Source organism: Chinchilla lanigera, unplaced genomic scaffold (assembly GCF_000276665.1).
Source record: "Chinchilla lanigera isolate Chin_1 unplaced genomic scaffold, ChiLan1.0 scaffold00125, whole genome shotgun sequence".
NCBI lineage: Eukaryota > Metazoa > Chordata > Mammalia > Rodentia > Chinchillidae > Chinchilla > Chinchilla lanigera.
Genome location: NW_004955526.1, coordinates 3,837,653 through 3,862,702, shown reverse-complemented (window position 1 = coordinate 3,862,702; position 25,050 = coordinate 3,837,653). Strand labels below are relative to the sequence as shown.

General features: G+C 35.0%; 1 long non-coding RNA gene across 1 annotated transcript; it reads right to left on the bottom strand.

Annotated features, from left to right (window-relative positions):
* Positions 1-1,237: 1,237 nt before the first annotated feature.
* On the bottom strand, positions 1,238-13,554 carry LOC106147193. Its single transcript, XR_001231964.1, has 3 exons — positions 13,353-13,554; positions 2,144-2,375; positions 1,238-1,700 (listed from the first exon to the last, which is right to left on the bottom strand). It is a non-coding gene; the product is annotated as an uncharacterized LOC106147193 (long non-coding RNA).
* Between the last annotated feature and the right edge of the window lie 11,496 nt (positions 13,555-25,050).

The following is a 25,050-nucleotide window of genomic DNA, read 5'->3' as shown; positions in this document are numbered from 1 at the left end:
TATGTGTGTGTGTGTGTGTGTGTGTATAAAATTATTCCCTGTCATTTAGAAAACAAAAGAACCTTAAAACCCTTAAACCCTTATTTGTTACTTCTGGACAATCAGACTTCTTTTTTTTTGTTTTGTTTTTTGTTTTTTGCTTTTTGCTTTTTTTTCTGGTACCGGGAATTGAACTCATGACCTTGTGCTTGCCAGGTAGGTGCTGTACCACTGGGCTAAATCCCCAGTCCCATGGACAATCAGACTTCTTAATCAGATAAAACTAGTGGCAAGCAACTCTTGAATATATGTTCATGAGATAGCACTTGATAATTCTGTACAACTGTTCTTTTCACTTGAGTGTGACAGTATGGCTGAAATCTGGATGATTTTCCTAGCAAAACAAAAAATTGTTTCATATTTTTTGCTACTAGTGATCACTACTAATAAACTGCTGACTAGCAGCACAAACAGGAACAGTGCGATATATTTCTTCAAGCCTGACCACAGTGCTTTCCAGGATGTGTTTTGTGTTGGCTGTTGTTTGTTCAAATTTATCTTCTGCTACACAATAATTTAATTCCTCTAATACCTTTTTTCCCCTCAATTGAAGTATTAGATAATGTTTATTCACATGACTTTGTATTCAATTATAGGAAATACAAGTGCCAGGGTTAGCTAATAGTATTTCATTACAACTAGGATCACCAGGTATTGAAAAATAGGAATGAATTAATTTTAGATGGTCATTGTAATAAAAACAACAAAAGTATTCTTATAGAAGACCTGCACACCTTGGAAAGTATTCTCAAGCCTCAGTTAGAGATGAACTATTCTAATAGTAATTCCTCTGCATTTATAAGTGATATAAGTAAATCTGACCATAAAGATCATCTCTTAAGGTATCCTAACCAACTAAAGTAATGGCATTTTCATTCTCTTCCAACAACTCTAACTGAAGGAATTTTGACTTTATATAAAATTCATAGGAACTCAACTTTAAATGTTATGTTTTCATCCCCTAATCGGTTTAATTCACTACAGAAAAAATGAACACGGAAAACAAGCTGTATATTATTTTGAAATGGGCAGGAAACATTGGAAAAGATTTTTAAAAGATGTGATGACTGTATAGAAAACTCTTACATGTCATTTTCAATTTTAATATTAATTTTTTCTTTCAATTAGAAAATTTTTCAGTCAGTCAAAACATTTTTTTCAATATAGGGGTAAATTATGTGTTATATGAGTCATGTATTTGATATTAATGCCACTGGATCTGGAAAATGAATCTGGAGATTAACACTTCATTGAATAGGACCTGAAAAAGTGCTACATCACACTCATCTTTCTAGAAATAGAAGCTTGAGTCATTCATTTTGGGAAAAAAATCCTAAATCCTTCTTTAGTTGAACAAATGAAAAGCAATTGCGCATCAATACTCTCGGAGAAAACTGTGAAGTGACGTAAGAAGAAACGAGCTGTTTGTAAATTATTACATAGGGTAGGAATCAGAGATGTCATCTGAAGACGGCTTTCTCATTTGTTACGGTGAGCAGTTACATAGGGTAGGAATCAGAGATGTCATCTGAAGACGGCTTTCTCATTTGTTACGGTGAGCAGTTGTTTTTTGACCTTGTAATCTCATCTTGTTCTCCCAGATTGGTGGCGACTGTGCTTTGCCCATGTGAAGAAAAAAAAAATTTTTCTGAAATATTTCCCTAGAAGAGAAATGAAAAAGAAAGCACTATGTAAGTGCAGTGTCCCAGAAAATAACAGTGAATGGACATTTATGGATCTCTTCTGTTCTATTGCAATGTGAAGCTGAAAATTGGATTTTTAGACATATAGAAGATTTCTTCAATATGTGACCTAAGGAACAAAACTGTGGACTGTGAGCAGTGAAGGTGCTCTATATTCCTAGCATGGCAAAATCAAAAGATAGCTGGAAAAAAATCAAAGCATCTCTTTGAATTCTTGCTTTTGGAGTTACTACCTGAGATAGTGAGTAATGTAAATTTGCCAAAGCCCAATTTCTATTTATTTACATAAGACAGGAAGCATAATGACTTCCTAACAGATCTGTTGATAAACAAATGAACAAAAAGGTTAAAAATTTAGGACATGCTAGAGGACTTATGTACATACTGACCATGTAACCTACCTGTGTCCAGCACCAACTAGTTCATTCATTCATTCTCTTTTTTTTCATCAGTCCATTGGTGGCATCATCTGTCTTTTACCAATAGAAGCTTAGGGTCCATTTTTAAAGTTTCATTATGAGAAACTCCGAAGTCACTGTCAGAGTTTCCCGCTCTCATGGTCTTGGCAGTTGTGCACCGAGCTCTTCTGATAGAAATCAAAGACTCTTGATAGAAAGAATTCAGGTGGTTTTCCTGAGGGAGCCAAACACAGAGGCTGGTGTGAGATGAGATACCTGATGGATAACTGGCTCTTTTCACTATTTTGTTGATGAACACAGATATCTACAGGCCATTTGAGAACTGAAACATCCTCATAACCTGGTTTTTCCTTGACCAGGTCATGTGGACACTGTCAGTTCAATCATTATCTGGAGACAAACAGTGATTCTGTTAGTGATAGTGAAAGTCATTCTATGTAATAACTCTCCTTTCTCTTACCTTCCTCAACCATGAAAATTTTGAAAGGTAAGTTCAAGTAAATTTATTTATTTTTGTTTATATTTTCTTAATTATTTTTTATCATACTATAGTATTGTTATCATTTTTTATCTGAATGTTTTGAGTTGTGGAATGAATCATCTAAATTTCCACTATTTCTTATGGGGAAATTTACTTTCATATAAAAGTGCTTTGGATTACAAGTGTGCTTCCAAAATGAACTATACTTGCAAATCAAGGTTTTACTGTATATATATATTTTACTAACTTACACGTATGAAATGTACTAGTTCTAGTACTCTCTAGGGCACATGATGTATCATAGTCAATTTACCCTACAAATCTATGAGCCTAATATTACTTATTTTGCATGGGCCAAATTAACCTAAGTATTCTGAAGGGTTTGTTTTTTTTTTTCCCCCACAGTTTTCATAGTTAGTACACTTTGACTCTATTTTCTGTTCTATTTGAAAGTATCTTGTAAACATTTTCTTGTGTTATTAAAATGTTCCAAAAACACAGGTTATGTGGGCATTATAAAGCCTGTCAGTTAGAAATACAGTGTTTTAGTCAGTAATTTCTTTGTGGTTGGATATTTTACCTGTTGAAACTTTTGTAATACAAATAAAATTTGTATGAATTTCTTATAAAATAAAATTTTGCCCACACTTAACTGCATAGAAGAATTCCTGCGAGTAGTATTATCAGTCAAGACCAAGGATCATTTCTGAGCCTTTGATTGCTTTCAGGAGTTACACTGAATTTTCAGCAGTGTTGAGGACTATTTGATCACACCACAATGAGTATGAATCGCCATTAAAAAGGAACATGAGAGCAAAATACCGACATCATCATTATAAAACTTAAAATGTTCATTTTTTCTTCTTTAAAGATGTATATTTTTTCTGTTTTTCAATGTTTTGTTTGCCATAAATATATATGTATATACATATTATATGTACTGCAAATAACATGTTAACATGACAGTGACTTTTCTGTCAGCTTTAAGACAAATGTTTTCAAATTTAATTTACCTTTCTTTGTTCCAAATTTACAGTAGCAATTTAATTAATTTTAAAGCAAAGATACATCAGTTAATTACAGAAATTATGTATGTTTTAATGCAACTGAGGCTATAATTTTCATAATCTTACATATTTCATATTTATTAGACTGCATATAATCTCAAATTCAATAATTCATATTTAAATAGGCCTTCGCTAACTTTATACTTAAAATGTGATATCTTTGTGAAAATTGATATCTTTGTAAAAACTCATTATTAAATTAGAGAAATAGACTTGAAGAACCAACTGCCCAAGACTCCATCTCAGTGAAGGAAAAAAGAAAGAGATCATTTTTTGATAAAGCAATCAGCATTTAAATATATGTACTAGGATCCCATGTCTGTTTTAGCTTAAAGAAAGAATTTTTAGCTGGAAAAATCTGACAAGATCTGGAGATAAAAACCAAAAACTATCTGGTTCCTGTCTCCCTTTTATAGAGTGTGGTTTTTTCATGTCACTAAGGAATGTTTTATCCCAATTTAAGGCAGACAGAAAATTGATTAATGCTGACATCGCTTTTTCGTGTCTCTGTACTGTATTTACCTGAAATATAAACCAGAATTTCAATAAAGGCATTTGTCAGATAAGAACAAAAAATTAAATCTGCCTGAAAGTTCTGAATAAAATGTAAGTAGTCTGTCTCGTTATACTTTTTTCTGACAGGAAAAAAATATATATAGCCAGGGAATATCACACTTTTAAAAAATGTATGAAGTGACTAATAGCTTAGAAAGAACAAAATTAACACCGCCTCAAATTTTCTTTTGTGACTTAATTTCTTATATTGAATTAGAGAACTGTTGTTCCTCTTTTAGGAAGAGCTTTTTGTTTCTTTTTCTGATTCCCAATGTTGGATATTTAGCACAGATGCGACTCTATAAACTTCTCCCTCTCCCACCTTGCTGAGTGGCTAAGATCTTAATCGTCTCCTTCTGGGAAGCCGTTTACACCCACGCCGATGACGCTCAGTCTGGACTGTGTGCGCTGCTACTGACCAAGTTTTCCTCAAGTCTGTGTTGTACATAAGACCTTCTTGTATGGACATTGTTTCGAAACTAAAATTCCCCCGCATGTGTTCTGGTGCACTTTTACCTTATCTGAAGTTTTAGTTAAAAGCTTTTGGTTTGCTCTGAAGCAAAGCAAAACCAAACCAAAATAAAGCATAAACCTAAAAAACAAACAAACAAAACCTCCCTGCTTATCCTTCAGGAGACTCCATTCAAACAAGACAGTCATAATGGAGCATCTCTGATCGACAATAGCTTATAGTCATTTCCAGTATTGATCAAGAAACCCCGTGGAGCAAGTGGGTAAATCTGCAAAATCAAAATGCGGCTGTTAAGCGGCATTGTTTTCCTGTGGTGAGAGGTCTTCTGCCAATAGTCCTTTACAAATGGTCTCTGTGTGTTTGGTTACGGGTTTAGAGGATGGGTCCTGATCGTCCAGAACACTATGATTATAACCTGAGGAATATCTACCCCAAAGAGATAAAACTTATGACGTTTGTAATACATTCAATAAAAAACTGCAGAAGCACATTTTAGGAAATGTTTTCACTAATATGAATAACTGAGTCAATTTTCTGTATTCCAAGGAAAATAGGTGAATATAATGACAAGGAAGCCAGTAGTTTTTACAATCTGGGTCTCATTTTTAAACATTTTATAAGTCAGTTATGAGACAAGTTGTGAATTTTATTGGTTCTTTGCAGTTAGATAAAGAATGATATGAGAACTGCATGTTTTAGTTGACAGTTGATAACAAACACATGTTGTGTGAATGCATCTGAGAAAAAGGTATCTTACGAAGTTCTCTGAATAACAGTAAAACCAAAATGTAACTTACCAGCAGTCTTATTCACTTTAAGCTTTTCAATTTCCCTTTCTTTATATTTCATCTTTATTCTATCATTCTCTATTTCTCCTTATCATCCTCAACTTGATATTTCTCAAGGGAATATCATTTTCTTTTCTTCCTTTGGCACTTAAAAATTCATTTAGTATAGAGTTATTAAGTGTCTGTTATGTGCAAGATAGAGAATCTCATAGTAGTTACAGAATGGTTATCAAACCCTCTCCATTCTAAAGGAACTGTCTGTAATTAGGGAATGTCATATATAACAACTGGTGTTTCCTTTTGCCTATAGACAAAAGGGTGAGCTCTGGCAGGCTCTTTTATTCCTCTAAAATGAGTTCTAGGACAGTCAAGCATATTGGTGTTTTCAAAGTCAACCTCATCACTGCAAAATTCTAGTGCAGTCTGTTTACTCTGCATGATTAGCAAGTGGCATCTTGCTTAAATATCAAAAGTACAATACAATATGAATTGTATTTCCTGATGTATGTAAAAAAATCGCCAGGTATATAAAAAGTATGTACAGAAACTATTCAAACAGCAATCAGAAAAAATGCAAATACTTTGGAAAGACCAAAGATGGTTTGATGTTGATAAAAACAAGACAGTAGGGAATTTCTCAAACTAAGGAAAGCCAGGAGCCTCAAATGAGCACCAGTCTGGGCCACACTTTTTTTTTTTTTTTCATTTTTCCATCTTTAAGTTCATCTCCTCACATCAGGAACGTAGCAGTTCTAGCACTACTGCCCCCACACATACCGGGTTAAGAGAAAGGAGAACTGGAACCTGGCCATGGAAGAGATTCTCTGTCAGTGAGTGTCCGCATGTTACTGTGACAGCGAGACACAGTGTCAACCGTTGTTTTCACAAATTCCACAGAAGTGGCCCTGATCTTGCCTGATTTTTGGCATCAGCGTCTACTCACCTTGGCCCAGCCTAGCCTGTAGTGGGTAACCATGCCTGTGCCACAGCTCCTTTTCCTGATATTCAGTTCCTGCAAATTTATCAGCCCACTCACTGCCTTGGAGAGAATACTTTGGAATGCCCAAGAGCTTTTCCCGCGCTGAGTCTGGTGCGTACATGTACAGAACTCCACCCGCTGTAGTGTTTCTAGCATTCCACTTCTTTCAGTATAAGGGACTTCTCCATGTGACTTTCAGTTCCCCAAAGGAGGTAGACCTTGTTCCTCTCAGGGACTGACTTTCTATTCCCTCCATCCTCACCCTTCCTTCAGCATTCATATTCTTTTCCTTGTTGTCAATTGAAACTGTTGGCTGTCAGTATGAATCTTTCACTAATCTCTGACACATGGTACAGAGTCTGTACCCTGAATCTCATAATTGTGCTCTTGGTATACAAAGGCTGATTCTCTCTAATATCCAAACAAATATAAAAACTGCCTACTATACATCGCAAACACACTAACTTTCAAACCGATGTCTGCATACAGACTTATAAAACCTGTTCAGGGGCTCAGAATTAAGGTTTTTGTTCAAGACCATCAGACTTAGAAAGTAGGAGATGCAGCCCCAGTTATGGGAGAAGGGAAAGATAACATAAAAAGCTGGAAGAGAGTAAGCTCTTAAGAAATGGCAATACTATGGTATTAGTATTTGTTACTAAGTTTGGAATCAGGCAGAGGAGGTTACATCTCTGCTTAAGTCAAAAGGCACAAAAGAGAAACTGAGTGGAAGATCCCTGGGATATTTTATTGTGGGCATAATGCTGGCATCGTCCCTAAGATCCCCTAGCCCTGCTGTATACACTGAATGCATGAGAGATTTCACTTCTATAATTAGTTAGGTTATGAAATCTGGCACAGTCTATGACTCAGGTGGGCCCTATCTAATTTTCTGAGACTTGGGTTGAGAGGTCAGAGGCTGGACATCAGAAACTCAGAATTAAAGACAATGAGTCCAGGAAGTGGCTTAAAGACAGAGTGCTTGCCAAGTGCGCACAAGAAAGCTCCCTCTCCCCTCTGAAAAGAACCAAAATTAAAAGGATTGCCTATGCTTGTAGAAGGTAAACTTTTGTATGATAAAGAACTGGGAGCAATCCTCAGCACATAGGCAGGTAAAGAACTATTAGAGAAGTTAGGGTCTCAATCATATTGCTATAGAAAATTGAACTACATCAACAACTGCAAGACACTTGAGGACCCTGGAACCCCAGATGAGAATTACACTTCCCCTGCATCCCCATCCTGACAACATCCTGGAAGAGGATGAACAGGGCATCTACTCAAGCCTCAGCATCTGACTTACAACCACTGACCTACTAGTAATTGCATTGCTAAAAACTGCCAAGCAGCTGGGAAATTGTTCTGCAACAACAGAAAACTAATATGATGTAGAAGTGCTCTACCTCACTTTAATCTGTACTACACTACCCAAAATTCAAACATGTAGGCCACCTACCCTACAGGAAAGGCTGGGAAATGTAGATTAACTTGTTTAGAGGATAAAAGGGAAGTAACTTGGTGAGCACATAGCAATGACTTTCTTACCGTCAAGTATTTCAGGCAAAGATAACCCAGATGTGTGCTGTAGGGACTTGAACATGGACATCCTGATATTTGCACAGCATTTAATTTGATTCATTCATTTTGTTTTCTCATGAGAATCATGAATGTCAAAACTATAAAACAGACCATGAGAGAGTAATGTCGATCACATTTAATTTTTAGATCTGATTTTCATCTTAAGGGAAATATTAGGTGAAATCCAACAAGCTGTTTAGCCACTGTATGTCATTTTCCTTTGCCTAAAATAGCAGGTAGGTGATCAAATCATGCATAAAAGAGCAAAAACTAAACCATTCATAAAAAAGGCAAGCTTAGATACAGCCTTAACAGGTGTGGAAATTAAAATTATTCTTTCCTATGTAGCATCAGCAACTATCAATGCACTCTGATATCCTCAATAAGAAAATGAATATGGCTAAGGCTTAGATTCATTATTTACTCTTTATTTCTCTCTCAGAAAACACTTAAAAATAACTTAATATATTGAAATGTAATTTTGCAGTGGTCTTTTGTTCACTTGTTCATCTTTCTCCGGGGATCTTACCCACAAGAATCCTTTTATCTACTACACTAAACCTTGGTTTGAGAGCACTATTTGTTCAGGAAACATGCTTGTAATGCACTTGTATATCAAGGTGAATTTGCCCTTAAGAAATAATGAAAACTCAGATGATTCATTTCATAACCCAAAAATATTCGTAGAAGATGATTACAACACTGTAAGACAATACACAATAATGAAGAAAGTACAAGATATGAAGAAAAATGAGTTAAACTGGATTTACCTTTGAAAACGCTCATGTCCTTTGTGAGGGAGACAAGAAATATTATTGTGTGGGATGAGTTTCATTAACACTAACAGAATCACTGCCCTTTTGCCTCTATGAATCTTTTCCTTTTCATGTAGTTTTAACAAGGAATCTATCCAATGACACTTACTTTTGCCTCCTTTTGAGGATTTTGCAAAAATATGACATTTCATTGTCATTAAACAGATTCATTGCTTGCACTGCTACAGTCTTATTTGGGAGGTGCTTTTCTATAAAATTTTGCATGATTTCTCACATTTTACAAATTTGAAGGGAAATATTCCTCCGTCTTTTTCTTCTCTACCTCTGCAGACCAGATGTTCCCCATAACCTCTGCTGTTGGAAGATAAATACAACCGGCGGTGGGGGAAGACCATTGGCTCAGTTGTGATCATGTGAGATTTGGCCATGCTCTACTCATACTGCAAGACATAGTTTGTTTAAGTTAAAACTTATTAGAAATTTTGCGGCCTTAGAGTGCACTCACAGATCTAGTTACTCACAGTCCAAGATTTTACTGTTCTCTTCCAAGGCAGGTTTTCTGTAGTGAAGTTCCAAGCCCATATTTTCAACTTCTTAAGCAATATTTTTACAGTTATATGAAACTGTTTGGGACTTAACAAGTCAAAAATTGTATTCACCACATTATAACCTAAACCCACATTTTTTTTTAACCTTTGGACCCACTGTACTTCTTTTTTTTTCTGGATAGTACCACAACCACTCAGATCTCCAACTCAGAAATTTGGGGGTAACTGTAAATGCTTCTGTTTCCTTCATGTCATCCAATTCATTTCCAAGTCCTGTCTTCCCAGTTCTTTTTACTATCTTTCAATCCTGTCTTTTGTTCTCTCTTACAACTAGATTTCTTTATTTCAGATCTGCTTTAACTCTTACCCATAATGGTTTTTTTAAAAACTGATTCCTCTAACCCTAATCTATCAGGTTATGTGCCACATAATTGGTACAATAATATCTCTAAGATGTGAACTTTATTAACACTTGCTTTAAAATAATTCAATGGTTTGTTTTCATTTAAACAAAAGTTCAGTATGTTAGGTAGCTTGGAAGGGTGCTGAGGACCTCTCTGTTTATGCATTTCCATTTTAGTCAACCTGAAGAGATAACTGCCATCCAGCTTTCTACAAATTCTTGTTTCCTGAGTGAGGCATTCTGTCTTCTACCTTTGATTCATTTCAGATACTATTTCTTACCTGGAATATCTTTACTTACCTTGTCAACTTTCTTAAATAATTGGTGTAAAAATTTCAAAATTTATCTTTCTTTAGAGTTTTTTTTTTTTCAATTTTTTGATCAATAAGATGTCTATAAAAAAATTCTGTGCTTCTCTTGCTAGGTTACTGCAGTTCTAAAATGTCTCCTACAACTACCAAAATTCTTTGGGTGTGACATTTGTAATTTGTTTAGTCTTTATATTCCCAGAGGATAGTGTAACACTTGATAAATGGGGGACTCAAAAAAGTGTTTTATTATTGTAAAATTATATGAAATACATGGAAGGAATCAATTTGTTTTTCTTTGTTTTTTTGTTTTTTTTCCAGTACCAGGAATCAAACTCACGACCTCACGCTTGCCAGGCAGGCGCTGTCCCCCTGAGCTAAATCCCCAGCTCTGGAAGGAGTTCACTTGTGATGAAATTATGAAGTATAATTCAAAAGACTTGACAGTAAGTAATGATTTATTCTTCACTGATAGAAAATATTTTTTGAAGTTCTTCAAAGAAAGTATATAACCATTGAATAATTAATAATTTTAAGTAGTATTGAATCAAATTCAGAATTGTTATACTGCTTTGTTAAGAAAATGAAACATTAATTCATTACATGAAATAGACTAAGATTCAAGTGTCTCTTGAAATGCTATATAATTTCTACTAGATTAATTTGTGTATAAAAGGGAAATAAAGGTAGTTTCATATCACTAAATGGAAGATAATGTTGAAGCAAATTTTTAAGATAAATTATCAACATCATTCTTCTAAAATTCTTCTAACAAGTGAATTAAGGAATCCAATTCTTCAAGTGTGTGATATTTTATTACACTCAGGAAAATATGGTACATTATTTTAAGGTCTTGTTAAATTTTATAAATGGCATCTACAGGAACACAGAAATCAAGCTTGTATTTTTTCCTCAATTTTGAAGGTTGATACATTGAAGGAAATTTATTACCATGGTTTCAGTTGAAGTTTTATTTCTATCAAACTTAATTCTCTGTAACGTAGCTCCCAAAGTAAGTAATAAGGAAAATATTTGAACAATTCAAATTAATGTCCCAAAATTGAGACAATAATTCCTTTCACTTAAATTAATTTGCCTGAAAAATATAATTTAGTCCTAAGAATTATCACACAGCTATGAAGGAAATTCAGAGAGAGAGCCAGAGAGCCAGAGGAGGAGGGTGGGAGACAGAGAGAGAAAGACAGAGGGGGAGAGGGATTGAAAGAAATTGTGATTACTTGCATATATATGTATTTGTGCATAAATATCTTGGTTTTGTTTATAGTTTTCATAAATACACCCTTACCAATTCAGAGAGTTCTTTAATCCTGAATAATGCCAATTAAATTAAAAAATTTGTCTTTTCTCTTTACATTGTGTACATAGACTTTGAAATGCATAGAAGTGAAATTCAACTCAAGGATCAGGCAGTTTAAATGCCTCTTCTCAGTTGAATAGATTCATTATGCTGGAATTGGAAGGAGGTGGAAAGTCATAATGGTTTTTATTATTTTTTTAGGCCTTTTGATTTGATAGGCTCTAGATTTTTATCACAAAATTTGATACAAGAGGCCACTGAACTTCATGGTGCACTATGTGAAATAGCATACGTGTTTTCTTTTTCCATGCCTCATTTTTCTGCATTCCTAGTGTATGATAAATCCTGTTCTCCGTTCACAGGTATGTGGAATATTTTGGGTCATGCCCAAGAATTTAACAGTCTAGAAGGGACAACAGTGTTTAAAAGGGCCTCTTCATCAGAAAATCTCTGACATTTCACAATCAGAGAAAATGAAAGTTATTTTCATTCAAAGGAAATTACATGACATTACATTTTTATTTATCTGAAAGTTACATTATTAATACTTTTATTTGTCTATCTTGTCCTTTAATTGTATGAAGACAAATAAATTTTGCAGTTTTCCACTAAAATATCTCATTAATTACACACATACAAATACACAGATATATAATATTTGAACATATGAGAGCTGGGCTTTCATATTTATTGAAGGCAATATTTCAGTTTAACTAATATTTTACTTAAGATTACCAATGATAAATGTTGTTATGATAAACCATTTGTTCCAACTGTAGAATGGTAGTTTCTGCTCTTTTTAATAATGGCAAGAAGTGCAATTTTTGTGATGTTTATTTTACATAAAATTTATTTGAATATTCTACCTATGTAATTTGACACATTTTGAGGAAAAAACATTAAGTAAGCTGGAAATCATTTATATAAATGAATAATTCTATCATCTTTATAAAGCCTGTCTGGTAAATTAGTGGACATAAAAATATTTCCATTAGTTTTGCATAACCCTCAAGTGCAGAAATAACCTAAAACTTGAAGGGCAGGGAGATTTATCTGAATAAATTAAAGATACTAAAAGTTAGGAGAGCGCACACTGGAGTTACGGTGTGAGAAAAGACATGTACAATGAAGACATCATTCTATGCGGCAGCATATTTGAGCTCAGGTTTTAAAATATGATATAACATTAAGTGCAGAAAATTAGAGCATAAAGTTGCATGTAATAAAAAGATATATGTATTAAAAATTCAGAGTGCAAAAGGAGGCATACAAACAAGTGTAAGCCATTGTGGAGTAAAATTAAATTTTGGATTTTCAAGTTAGTGCTTCCTGAAAATATTATACCAGTTTTGTGCTATTCAGAGAATACTATCAATGAATGCAAGACTCTTTCTAATTTGGATATAGTTTACTGACTGTCACTATTTCTCAATTTTGTCATTTTTAAAAAGGAAATAATAATTTCAACATCAATAATTTTGAGAAATAATGCAATAATATATTGACAACTTTTAATAAAATGCCTAGTACAGTGTTACAACTCAGTAAATGATGTTATTATTTTGTGTTTAATTTTGAAAACAGAATTGGCTATATCTGAATAACTATGACTTCTTAAATGTTTATTCACATTTAGAGATAAAACAAATTATTGTTTGGATGCAAGTACAGATTATTTGTGTGGCTGTGTTGTGTTTTTAGATCACCAATGATTTTATCTGTATATGTTTATGTGGGTACAAATTAATGCAAAAATATGACTTACTCTGTATCAGTTAGGTTTCTCTGGAGAAGTAGAATCAGTAGAAAATATGTATACAATTATGTAAAGTTTATTAGGTAGGCTAGAGGATCAGAGATAGAAGATGCCTCCATGACCATCTGAGGGGTGATAGGAAGGAGAACACAAACTGCCTACCTGTATGCTGGAGATCCAGAGAGTCCAGTAGCTGCTCAGGTCAAGAGGATGGAATAAAACAACACAAGTGGAATCAAGGATGCAGGACCAAGTCCAATCCAAGCCCTGGAAACTCAGAGAGGAGTCACTGGTGTAAGTCTCTGTTGGAAGTTTGAAGATACTGCACACAAATATCCAAAGGTGATGATGGCAAAAGATATACATGCTCCAGGAGACCAGAGGAGCTCCTCTTCTTTCTCTTTCTTATTTAAATGAGGTTACAAGTCTATTGTTTGGTGTAACCCATACATGATATGGGTCTCCCACCCACTTTGCTGGCTCACACGTCAGTGATCCACCCCTCATCAACTTGACAACCAGACACACCTTCTTCAACCATACTAAATTTCCAAATACAGTAGCAAGTTCATGTTTACACCAATGGGCACAACTATCCTGCATACAAACAGAAACACACTAATTTCTGATTTCCTGCACCAGAAAAGAAGGCAGAGTTTTTCTTTAGGTGATGTTTACTCTTCTCCTGACAATTCCATAACTTCAATATTACAATGTAGATCTTTTTATCTTTTATTTTATTAGTACCAATGTATAATACATACTATTTACATTCCTTGTGGGACATAAGTACATTCATGTAACACATATTAATTTCTTTTTTAAAATCCCTTTACTCTTCCCTACCTCTCCTTCTTCTGTTCCTTTGATCTCTTTTTTTGTACACGTGTATAGCATAGCCCAGTTCCTTTTTTATTCAGTCATTTCCTTCCTTCCCCCTCAAATGTAGATTTATAATAATTAAATATTGATATTAAATCAATGGTAGATTACAAAGAAAAAAGATATCTGCTCAATATAGGTTTGGATATATACAAGTATATTTACAAAATAAGAAATACTCCTGACCATTACGGTCCTTGTTTCTGTAACTGGTCACATAGTTGAATGTGATACTCTTAACTGCCTTCTTCTGCTACCCACTCTGTATTCTTTTGGACATCAGCAGGTTTTGGTTTTGTAATTGGCAGGGTGACTCATGCTTCATTCTTGAAGGTTCTGGGCCATTTGTCAACATGTCTAGATTGTGTTGTTTTAGTTTCTTATTGATTTTAATAAAAGGGCATAGTAATAGAAAAAAATGTGCAAAGGAACCTTCTGAATACCAAATATATTCTTCCTTAACACTTACAAAGTAGTTTAATTTCTTCTTGGTAGTCTTGATCAATCACCCCCTCCAACACTGTAACTCCCTCTTCCCTCTGAGTTTGTTAACTTAGGGGCAGTAGGAGCCCATAGTGCTTGTTGGGAATCTTAGCTTCCAGTTCAGTAGAATCGTTGTTGTGCCTGCTAGTAGAAGTCTTCCTCTCTCTGGAACTAAGACTTCTAGACCAGCAGGCATAAGGTTGCAGGAACTAAAAGCAAACTTTTGCCAGTGGGTCACCAAGGATAATGGTGGTGGTATCAATCCCATTTCTACCTATTGACTCGTGGGCCCTTGAGTCTTGGTTATGGGAGAAACAGTACCATATATTCGTTGCTGATTGAAAGCATGCAGCTGTGATCCAGCTTCCTAAATTATTGCTAAAGACCTGGGGCAGTAACTGCATTTTTGAAACGTCATTCCATCATTCTGTCAGTCTGTCTGCATTTGGATGGTGGGGAGCATGGTAAGACCATTGAATTGCATGAGCACGCACCCACTGCTGCTCTTTGCCTTTGAAGTGTGCCTCTTTGTCAGAAGCAATGCTGTGTGGAATATGATGAGGGTGAAACAGACATTCTGTAAGTTCTTGGAAGGTAGTTTGGAAGAAGCTTTGGTGTGCAAGGAAGGCAAACCCATAATATGAATAAGTTTCTATTCCAGCAAAAATTTATTATGCTTGCTGTCAATTTACTGTAGGAGAATATCATGATTAATTAGCCAGCATCATAGGTCTTCACGTGTCAGACCATTCTGATCATGCTTTGCCTTTGCTGTTCATTATGGTAAGTATATCCACCTTTATGTGATTGAATGCTGGCACCTTCTGCCTACCACCTTGGGATCCAATTATACCTGTCATATTTAAGTTTCTCAATTAAGTAACTATGTCTCCACTATAAGTTTGGCATATAGAGTCAAGAGCAATGACAAACCTCCTCAAGGATGATGGTGGTCCCCTAGCAAATATGTTTCTTATTATATTAATGAGGGCTATATTTTCTGGATCATCCCAGTGATTCAGAATACATTTTACTTGAAAAAAATCCACTCTAGCATTCTCATTTGCCTGAGCCTTTGAATTCCCTCATTAACAGTAAATCAAAGAATCTGAGGCATGTCCAGCTGGCCATTTTTAATTCATTCTTCAACCAACCAGTCAAATAAATAGAACCTTTAAAAACTCCACAAGCTGCAATACTAATTCTAGAATCTTTGCTGAGTGGACTGAAATTCAGCCTGATAGACTACTGTGTCACTTTTACCCATTATACAACACCATTGAAATGCATTCCAATGCCTGTTCCCAAGAAAGCTGCTTGTAAGAATTAGAATGTTCAAGAAGTTTTATGGCACTGTAGTGTACTGCCTCATGGGTCACTATACATACCTTACCTTTACTTAGAAGACTTCTGAGATTTGAACCTGATCACAGACCCAGAGGCAGAAGCAGGTGGTGAGAGCAGGTTCTGCGAAGTTTTGTTGTTGTCATGTTTAGTGTCATTCTCTATAAACAACTCAAAATTGGTTTTCTCAGGCAGAAATGGACAGGCCAACACCACAGTGCATGAGGGAACAGATGCCTCTGACACTGTGTGAGGAAATATCTTCCTTGGGCAAAATAATCTAATTAGAATTACGAGTTCAATACACTTGGATGTGGCAGGTTCTTTCCATCCCAGTTCATGAGATCACATGCTCCCTCACTTCAGCTGGACATGTTCTCCGAGATGGAGCATCAAACTTGTGCTGTAATTCAGCCAGAGGCTTTATGAGGGCTGTGTTGGGTTTTCAGCAGCTTCAGCCCTAGGGTAAAAGAGAGAAGATTCTCCTTCAGAACACTGCAGCCTTTAGATTGTTTATGCACGTTGCACATTTGGAGTTGAGAATTGGAATGCTTGCCCTTACTGCTTTCCTTTATTACTTTGTACAGTGATGCTAAGAGCAAACGACTACCAGAACTTTGCTCACTACCCCAAATGCCTCTCCTCCTCCCTGCTGTCTCACTGCCACGCCTGTTTTGCTGTCGTGGATAGTCTCATTATTCTCCAGGCCAGTTATCTCTGAAGTTCTCTTGTCTCCCTTCATTCCAAAATTATTTTGGAAAACATACAACGTATTGCTCTCTGAACTAAACTCCATTTCTGTCAGATGAAGTTTAAATTTATAACACAGCTTACAAAATCTTCTGCCATTTAGCCTCTAGCTATCTGACAGCATTTTTAGTTCTCCCTCTGCCCTGAACAGCAATGATTTCAGCTTTATCTTATTTTACTGATTCATGAAATAAGTCATTCTTTTCCAGTTCTTCTTGACACTCAAAATAAAGTTAAATTTTTATATCACAGCATTGCACACTCATCCACTAACTTTACTGAAGCAAGATACCTGTACTTATCCTTTCTAGCTTTGATATATTCTAATTTTTAAAACTTTTTGTATTTACAAAGAAAAATCCTCACCTCAAAATCCTAAAGTAGAAAAAAAAAAAAATCCTGCGCAACTGATTCACTATGTTGACTTCATGACCCTTTAATGAATCAGGACCTGTAGTGTGGAAAACGCTGGCGTTTGCAGTGGTCAATACTTTATGTTGTAGAGACGACAAAATGGATTCCCATCCTGAGTCACCCATTAATTAACTTGATCTCTAGATCTGAGTTTCTTTGTCTAAACTGATGCACAGATATAGCATTTTCTTTATAATGTTGATGTGAAGAACAAATGCCAAAATGCTTAGAGCAGGGTTGAAGAATGACAAAATGATTATTAATAATGTGTGCTGCAAGGCAGACATTTGTGCTAAAATGCTCTTTCCCAGTATTCTATACTTACGTTTATGGCTAATTCCACCCCTATTCTTTACGTTTTACATCTGGAATACTGTGTTTGACTTTGCAGGCCGAGAGTCCTAACTCAGTTGCCTTCAGGGTCTAAGTAAAAAATTTAAATTTTGAAGTCATTCCATCTGATACAATGGATTGGACACATCTGGAACACAGTGAAAACCTGGACCAGCTTTTAAATACACAATCCCACACTCGCGAGTAAGTATGCCAATGTGAAGTTTTTACTTGGCTCTGGATCCCATTTCTATAGCTTTGCATCTAAAAACCTGTACTCTGTTTTTCACAAAACTCACCCATATTTCAAATATTTGTGCACCACCTGGCTCTCTCCACAGGTTACACAACCATGATGCATAACACTGTCACTACCTTCTACTGTGTGCTCCTACTTTGCATATGGTATTTCTGAATGGAACACACCAAGTGGAAGGAAGTACCTTGCTTAGTGTCCTAATGTGAGCCTGGTTTGTGGTTAATGTGAATAATAAACTTCTTTTTTGAAAAATATGTCTGGTATCAAACTGTCTAAGCTTGTAAAAGCTTGAGATTCAAGGACAATGGGTTAAACTGTGGGACTATTAAAGAGCATGATGTGGATGATAACTATGGCCATGGTCATTAGTGCATTCATTAACACTATCACTCTCTGGTTGCCATTTGAACGGGTCTATACTTAACCTTGGAAACAGATTCTAGGATCCTATCTGTTTTTGTGAAATCCCTTTGGGAGATTAAGTGTTCAAATAGCATCGGTGAATTCAGCAAACTTGGTGCTGAAAACAGTGATAGCAACAGAAAGTGGCATTGTTTGCCATGCCATAATGATGTATTCTTTTGCCTCAGCCACTGGCAGGCTTGGAGCAGGGCCCACGGCAAAGGTGTCAGTGTGGGGAGGAAACTGATGGTCTCTAACGTGGCCATTGCAGCATAGACCAAAGCAGGAGCTGTCAATTTTATGGGATCTCCCTGGTTACCCAGGTTCTGTGTTTGGGAATATTTATGAGACTTCTCAAACAGCCTCAGAGAACAGCTGGGGAGGTTTTAAGTATTTAAGTTGCACTGAAATCTTCAAAAATGTGGATGAGGGTATAGCAGAATAAACATAGTTTGGAAACACATTGAGATCTGAGTTTTCTTCTCAGGTTGGAAAAACAAAAAAAATGATTATGACAGTTCAAACTATGAATAATTCTCCTTGGTTATTTTTTTCTGAAATTTTATAATATAGTTTATTATTAATAAAATCGAAATATATTTAAAGAATTGTGGTAACAGTATTTGTTCATGTGTTTGAATAATTCATGTATGTCAACAATCTTGGTGTACCATATATGGAAATTATATATAGATATATCTATGTATAGATATATTAACACATCTCTACATGACAGTCACATACTATGCATAGCTCTATGTATTTTTCCATGTAATATATAGACATATGTTTACATATTTTTATTTTATATATTTTATTGGTATATATTTGAGATATGTAATAATTAAAATCATGTTAGGAAACTGTTACATATGCATACACATCTTAATCAGTTTTATTTCCTTTTTCCCTCCCTGTCCTTTCCTCTCCTATGCCTCAGATCCCTTTCCAAACTCCACAAAGTCTATCTCCCTGTTTCCTATAATTTTTCCTTGACTTTCCCCTTTATATTATCTAATTTTGGGCTTACCATGAAGAAGAAGTTATGAAATATTTAAACTAGATTACTTTACTTAACGCTATAGGCTCAAGATGCACCTATAAATGACCCAAAATTATTTTGCTTTATGGATGACTAGTATTACATTGTATATATGCCACTATTTCTTTATTCTTCATCTATTGATAGAAATATAGGCTGCCTCCAAAATTTAGCTGTTATGAGTTGTGTTGCGATAAACATGGACATGCATGTTTCGTTATAGTATGATTTCTTTAACTCATATTTTACAAATCTGCAACACAGTCAGGATATATAACTATTCCAAAAGCATTGCTAACCTCATCTCATAAAAGAATTGGAATTACTCATAAAATGTAGAATCAGGTTTGGATAAAAAATATGAGTTCATGTGTAACTATTATTTAGCTCTCATGGGTAAGGTCTTTAAAATTATGTCGAAAAAAGAAAATGAAATTCTCTGCAATGGTGAGGCTAGCATGCTTTCTTTTTTCAGAGACAACAAGAGACTAAAAGTAATTGTGGAGCTGAGTGGAAGCAGAAAAGAAATGCCAGAAAACTATCAGCTCAAATAACAGGGTAATACAGTCATCTTTATCTCCCTTTCCCTAAAGAAATTACTCAAGTGTGTTTTATAGTTACTTTTATTTTCACTTTCTCTAAAATTACTCATTAGTGACAGGCAAACACTCTCAGCATCATTTTATGTAGCTCTAAATGGTAGAGAAGAGAGATTTATATTTAGCACGAAGCCTCAGGAAGATGAAGCAGATCGTGTCCAGAGAGGTGTCAAACCAGCTTAGCAAATGTTTTCCCAGTTAAAATGGATTAAGGTGCTTATCTCCCTCAGTGGAGTTAAGCCCATAAACCCAGTAATAGTAATTTTGTGTACTGTTGAAACTGTGCCCAATTTTGAAAATAGGAGCTGCACTGAATCCTTCTACCTCTGTTTTTATGACACAGGCTTGCTTGTGTTCTCCCACATGCCAAAAGAAAAGCCCCCCACTGCGGGAGAAAAGTCATGCACTGAATTTAAATTTAGTATCAAACAATTTGTTCTGGCTTTGAGATTGGAAAACAATCACTATTGAATAAATGTATTGACAAATATATAAAGAGAATTTGAAACTGGTTATAATTCTCTCTTCAGCGTGCATGCATTTGTGTGTGTATGCTTATCTACAATAGTCATATATCCATAGTCTAAGAGAAAATGTAAAGCACATCATATACCAATGAAACTAGTTCAAATAATTTCAATTTGGAATAATGCAGCAATTATACTTTCTATGGTTAGTGTAATGTGTTTTCTTTTGCAAAGGGGAAAGATAATTTTATTTTTTATTTTAAAAAGAATAAAAAATAATAAAAAGTTAGGAATGATGCAGAATTTCACTAAACAAGATGATAGAAATTCAACACTAGTTTTTATATTGCATATCGTTGTCTTCAGATTACTTGTTCAGATCACCAGCTATAAGCATGCAAAATTGGTGAAAAAATTTAAAAAAAGAAAAAATATTATGTGTTGAATGTTCCTTTCAATAGCCCAGTAGAAGTCAGATCCACATGTGTAAACATTGTATTGTCTTGCTAGTATAAGAACCTGAAAGAGTAAGTAAAACCTGAAAGGTACAATAGATATTGTGAAAGGGAAAGAAATTGCTCAATAGGAAAGAACAAATGGGATGAGGGGAAGGAGAAAAGAAAGAAAGAAGGAAGGGAAAATATCTGTATGTACAAGGACAGCTGGGATAACTGTAATGTGTTTTCTAAAGAGTGGCCTCCCAATCCACGTGCTTCACTATTGGAAAAATCATTGTCCTGCTCCATAAAACATCAGCCATTTGTTCTCACTCACGAGTCATCTGCCATTCCTCTGGGGTGTGCAACATGGTACTATTGAGTATGTGCTCAGATTCCAGCTCTTTAAATCCTGCTTGCTGCAGGCTTATCACACTTCTAGCTGATTCTGAAAGATGGCAGCTAGGTTTAGAGCTGTTGGTGAGAGGAAAGGATGTTTAACTACTTCTAAACCACAAAGAAACAGATAAATCATGGTCCAGCATTATACAAATCCAGGCATTATTGGAGTAATAATAACTGTAAAAAATCAAGAAAAACACTGTTAAAAAGCAGTCAAAAATTCAACTTTCCTACTTACATTCAATAAGGGAAGATATAAAGTTTGTAACAGGCTTTTCTGTTTTCATTTGTTGTTAAAGAGGATGGATACTATGCTGCATATGATGGAGGCTTGAACATACATGATCTAGCCTCAGACTTCCTGAATTCTGCGGTAGTTACTTGTGGTGTAGACTCGAATAAGAAACATCTGACAGATTAGTTTAACACAGTTCTGAGTGTTTCTAGATGACTGACTTACTGAAGAGGGAAGACCCCCTGTGGATGTGGGTAGTATCAACCAATAGGCTTGTAGCTTGGAGGGAATAAACAGGGATAGAAAAAGGAAATCTTACTTTTGCTTCTACAGAGGAGCTGCAGTCATCACCCTTGCCTTTGGACATCTGTCTCCAGGCTTCCAGCAGAGACAGTTTAGCTGTCCAGTGCAGACTTTCCTATGCTTTCCAGTGCACACTCACATGGGCCTCTGCAATGAGCTCCACACCTTCGACTTCTCACTAGATCGTCAGAAAATTGCTAGAAAGAACATAAGGAGAATTGCAGGGTGAAAACAGATCAAGATAGAGAGAAGTAGAACACTGGGTGACTTAAATAGCACTAGTGCTAAGTTGACTAAACTTTAGGCTGATAATAATTCAGCAGAAATATATGGGGAGGAAGACCACCAAGGTATGTCTGAATTATGAGAAAAGGCCTACAGTTAAAATTTACTGTGAATAATTCATACAGTTTATAGTTATCTGTGTGATTTAATATGACATGGTAGTGGTATTAAGCAATTAAAATAATTTACTGAGGTAATATTCAGATTTATTTTCTATTTCTATGAATTCTTATTTCAAGTATTTTTATTTAAAGAAGATAAAATACAGACTAGTAATAGTTGCTAGTGGGTATTAATGTCCACTAACATATTACAATTTCACTTCCCCATCTTTGTTATTCCAGAAATGCAGACCCAATGAGTATTTCTGTGGGAATAAGTACATTAAAGAAATTTAGTTTTACTCAATGTTTTTAAAAAAATCTATATTTTTATCGTAACCTAAAAAAGTGACTGAATTAGAAAATATACTACTTTCTAATCATGTTTGTCCATTTTAACTACTATACCTATGTGTATAAATCTACAAACACAGAAAAATGATGGGGTCATTATAAAGTATTATAAATCTCAAGTATTGTAAATCTAATTATAACATACAAAATATTTTGCCAAGGTAAAATAGGTAAGATAAAATATATATCCCACTGTGATCTAAGTCTCACCAAACTCCTATATCCTACTCTGTACTTTGTAACTTTAGTAGTTGCCTAAGTTAGTTTTCTCGTTGCTGAGACGCAATACCCGACACCCACAAGGTAAAGGAGAAAGGTTCATTTCGACTCACAGTTTGTAGAGGTTTTGGTCCATAGTCAGGTGGCTCCAAGGCAGGATGGAACAGCAGAGGGGCATCACATAGGAGAAAAGTTTCATGGCAGGGCAGGCAGTAAGCAATGAGCTACATTATTATCTCTCCAGTGTTACACTTATTCTTGTGTATTTTCATTTTAAAAGGCAAAACCACAATGATTTCTTGTCTTTCTAAATAAAGATATTAGCTAAAGAACAAGCTAGCTTTAAAAGTTTTCTTCTCTCCAGTAAAAATCATCAAATCCTTTTTTTAGCTTTTCCTATGAATTAAAAACCAATGTTTACTTAAAAGAGCACAAAGACAGGGACTTAAAAAATAAAAATGTTCACATGGCCCAATTGTTAATAATTATGCTTTCAAAGTAAATCAGAAAAACGTGTTTGCTTGAAATTAATTAGAAAGATTGTGCCTCTAGTTAATGAAAATTCATCAAGTTCAACATCTGTATATGTTTCTATAAGCATAATCATCTTTAAAATAAATCAATGCAAAGAAACTGTCAGATGATGCATTCTAAAATTAGAAATAGTAAATTCACATGTGTTTATTTTTCATCACAACACAAACACACTTTGAAGTGTAATTAGCCAGGGCTAGAGTCTGTTCTTCCTTGCTGCCAGTATCTGATTATAAAATTTCCCCCATATAATCACTAATATTAAAATATACTGGTATGATTTTATGACATGCTTATTATTCTAATTTTATTTTGCTCCCAAAGGATGTATAGACTATAATTTAATATTTTGGAATTTTCTTCAAATTTTGGGGAGAAGAACTTCAAAATTGGCAAATAGATCTTCCAAGAGAAAATTTAAAAATAGGACCACCTATTCTATTATATTTCATCTTTTTCCAGATAGCCTGTTTTTGACCTCCATATCACCTCACTGTACATAATGTAATTTAGAAATCCAGAAATTCAAATGACATGTTATACAGTGCTTAAGTCAAATCTTCTATCCTATTAGTGTGCCATTCTTACATATGTTGCTTTTACAAATGATGACTGAGTCAGGATTTGACAACATCTTTTAGGACCACATTTTATTTCTTGGCCATCAGAATCATCAGGAAGTTGTTCCTCACAAGCAAGTAAAATACTTTCCTGCAGTCACTTCCTACCACCAATTTTAATTATACAATCTGAAATCATGTTGTATAAGACAAAGTACATATGATTTGCCCCATTTTACCGAACTCCAACCAAGTCAAATTTCCTGTTGACCCCCGACATTATGAAGATCAGTGTCTGCTAGGTTTGTTTACGGTTTGCTAGTTGTTTTATGTTTCTGGGAAACTTTGAAGTAATTACCATAATTCTCCAGAACTTGTCACATAATAAAAATTCATCCTCTAAGTGTACTTACCTCTGAAATGAGTATAAGCATAGAAATTTTATTTTTTCCAAGTGATTTTGTTAGGTGAATATGATAACTACTACACTACAAAAACCACGCCAAGAGACTTTAAGTCAACCCTTTGTGATAACTACTATACTATGAAAACCACTCCAAGCGACTTTGTTAAGTCAACCCTTTTGTCTCTAATAACATAGAGACAATGTGCTATTGTAAACAATATTTTTTAAAAAGTTTTTTAAAATTTAGTTTTAATTTTATTTAATTTTAAAATTTTATTGTTTATTCATTTATTTTATTAGTACATGCTTGCAGTGCACGTTTGCCTCCTTTTTCTCTCCATATAAATATGAGTGTATTGTAAATATGTAAATATACATTTTTCCTGGGGAAATATTCTTCCAAAATACTCCTAAGCAGTGTTCTTATTCTAGAGTTCTATTTCCTGTGCAGGATATATATGTTAACCCATATTTAAGGTCTGTAAGTGCTTTCAAAGTAATATCACTAATATCTGCTTGAGCTAGCAACTATTAAGTGGACAATATTTGACTGTTTTTCTTTGTAATTTGACAAAGAAGACTTAAATTATTATTTATTCATTAGGTGCTTTTGGAAGGCAGGACAAATGTGAAGATCATGAGGGTTGGCCACTATGAGGTTTGACTCCTCAGAGTTGGCTTTTCTGTCTTAGACCTCACCGGGATGTTATATCCCATACGTGTCATTTAAAGGAGGCAAGGTCTGTTTCGGCTCACTTTTCATTGGAGATTTAGTCTATAGCTGGGTGACTCCGGAGCAGAAGCCTGGTAAAAGGGCCTGGGCAAAGGAAAGCTGCTCATCTCATGGCGTCCAATTATCAAAGCAGGTCAACGAAGGAGCCTGGAAGGGAGATATAGCCAGCCAGGTCACACACCTTCAAATAGCAACCCCTATAATCCAACTGCCGTCCAAAGGACTGTGCCCAAGAACTCAGGAGTATTCAGCGGGACATCTATATGTAGGGGGACATAAAACAAAATCTGTATTTGCTGCTGTCTGTTTCTCAAGA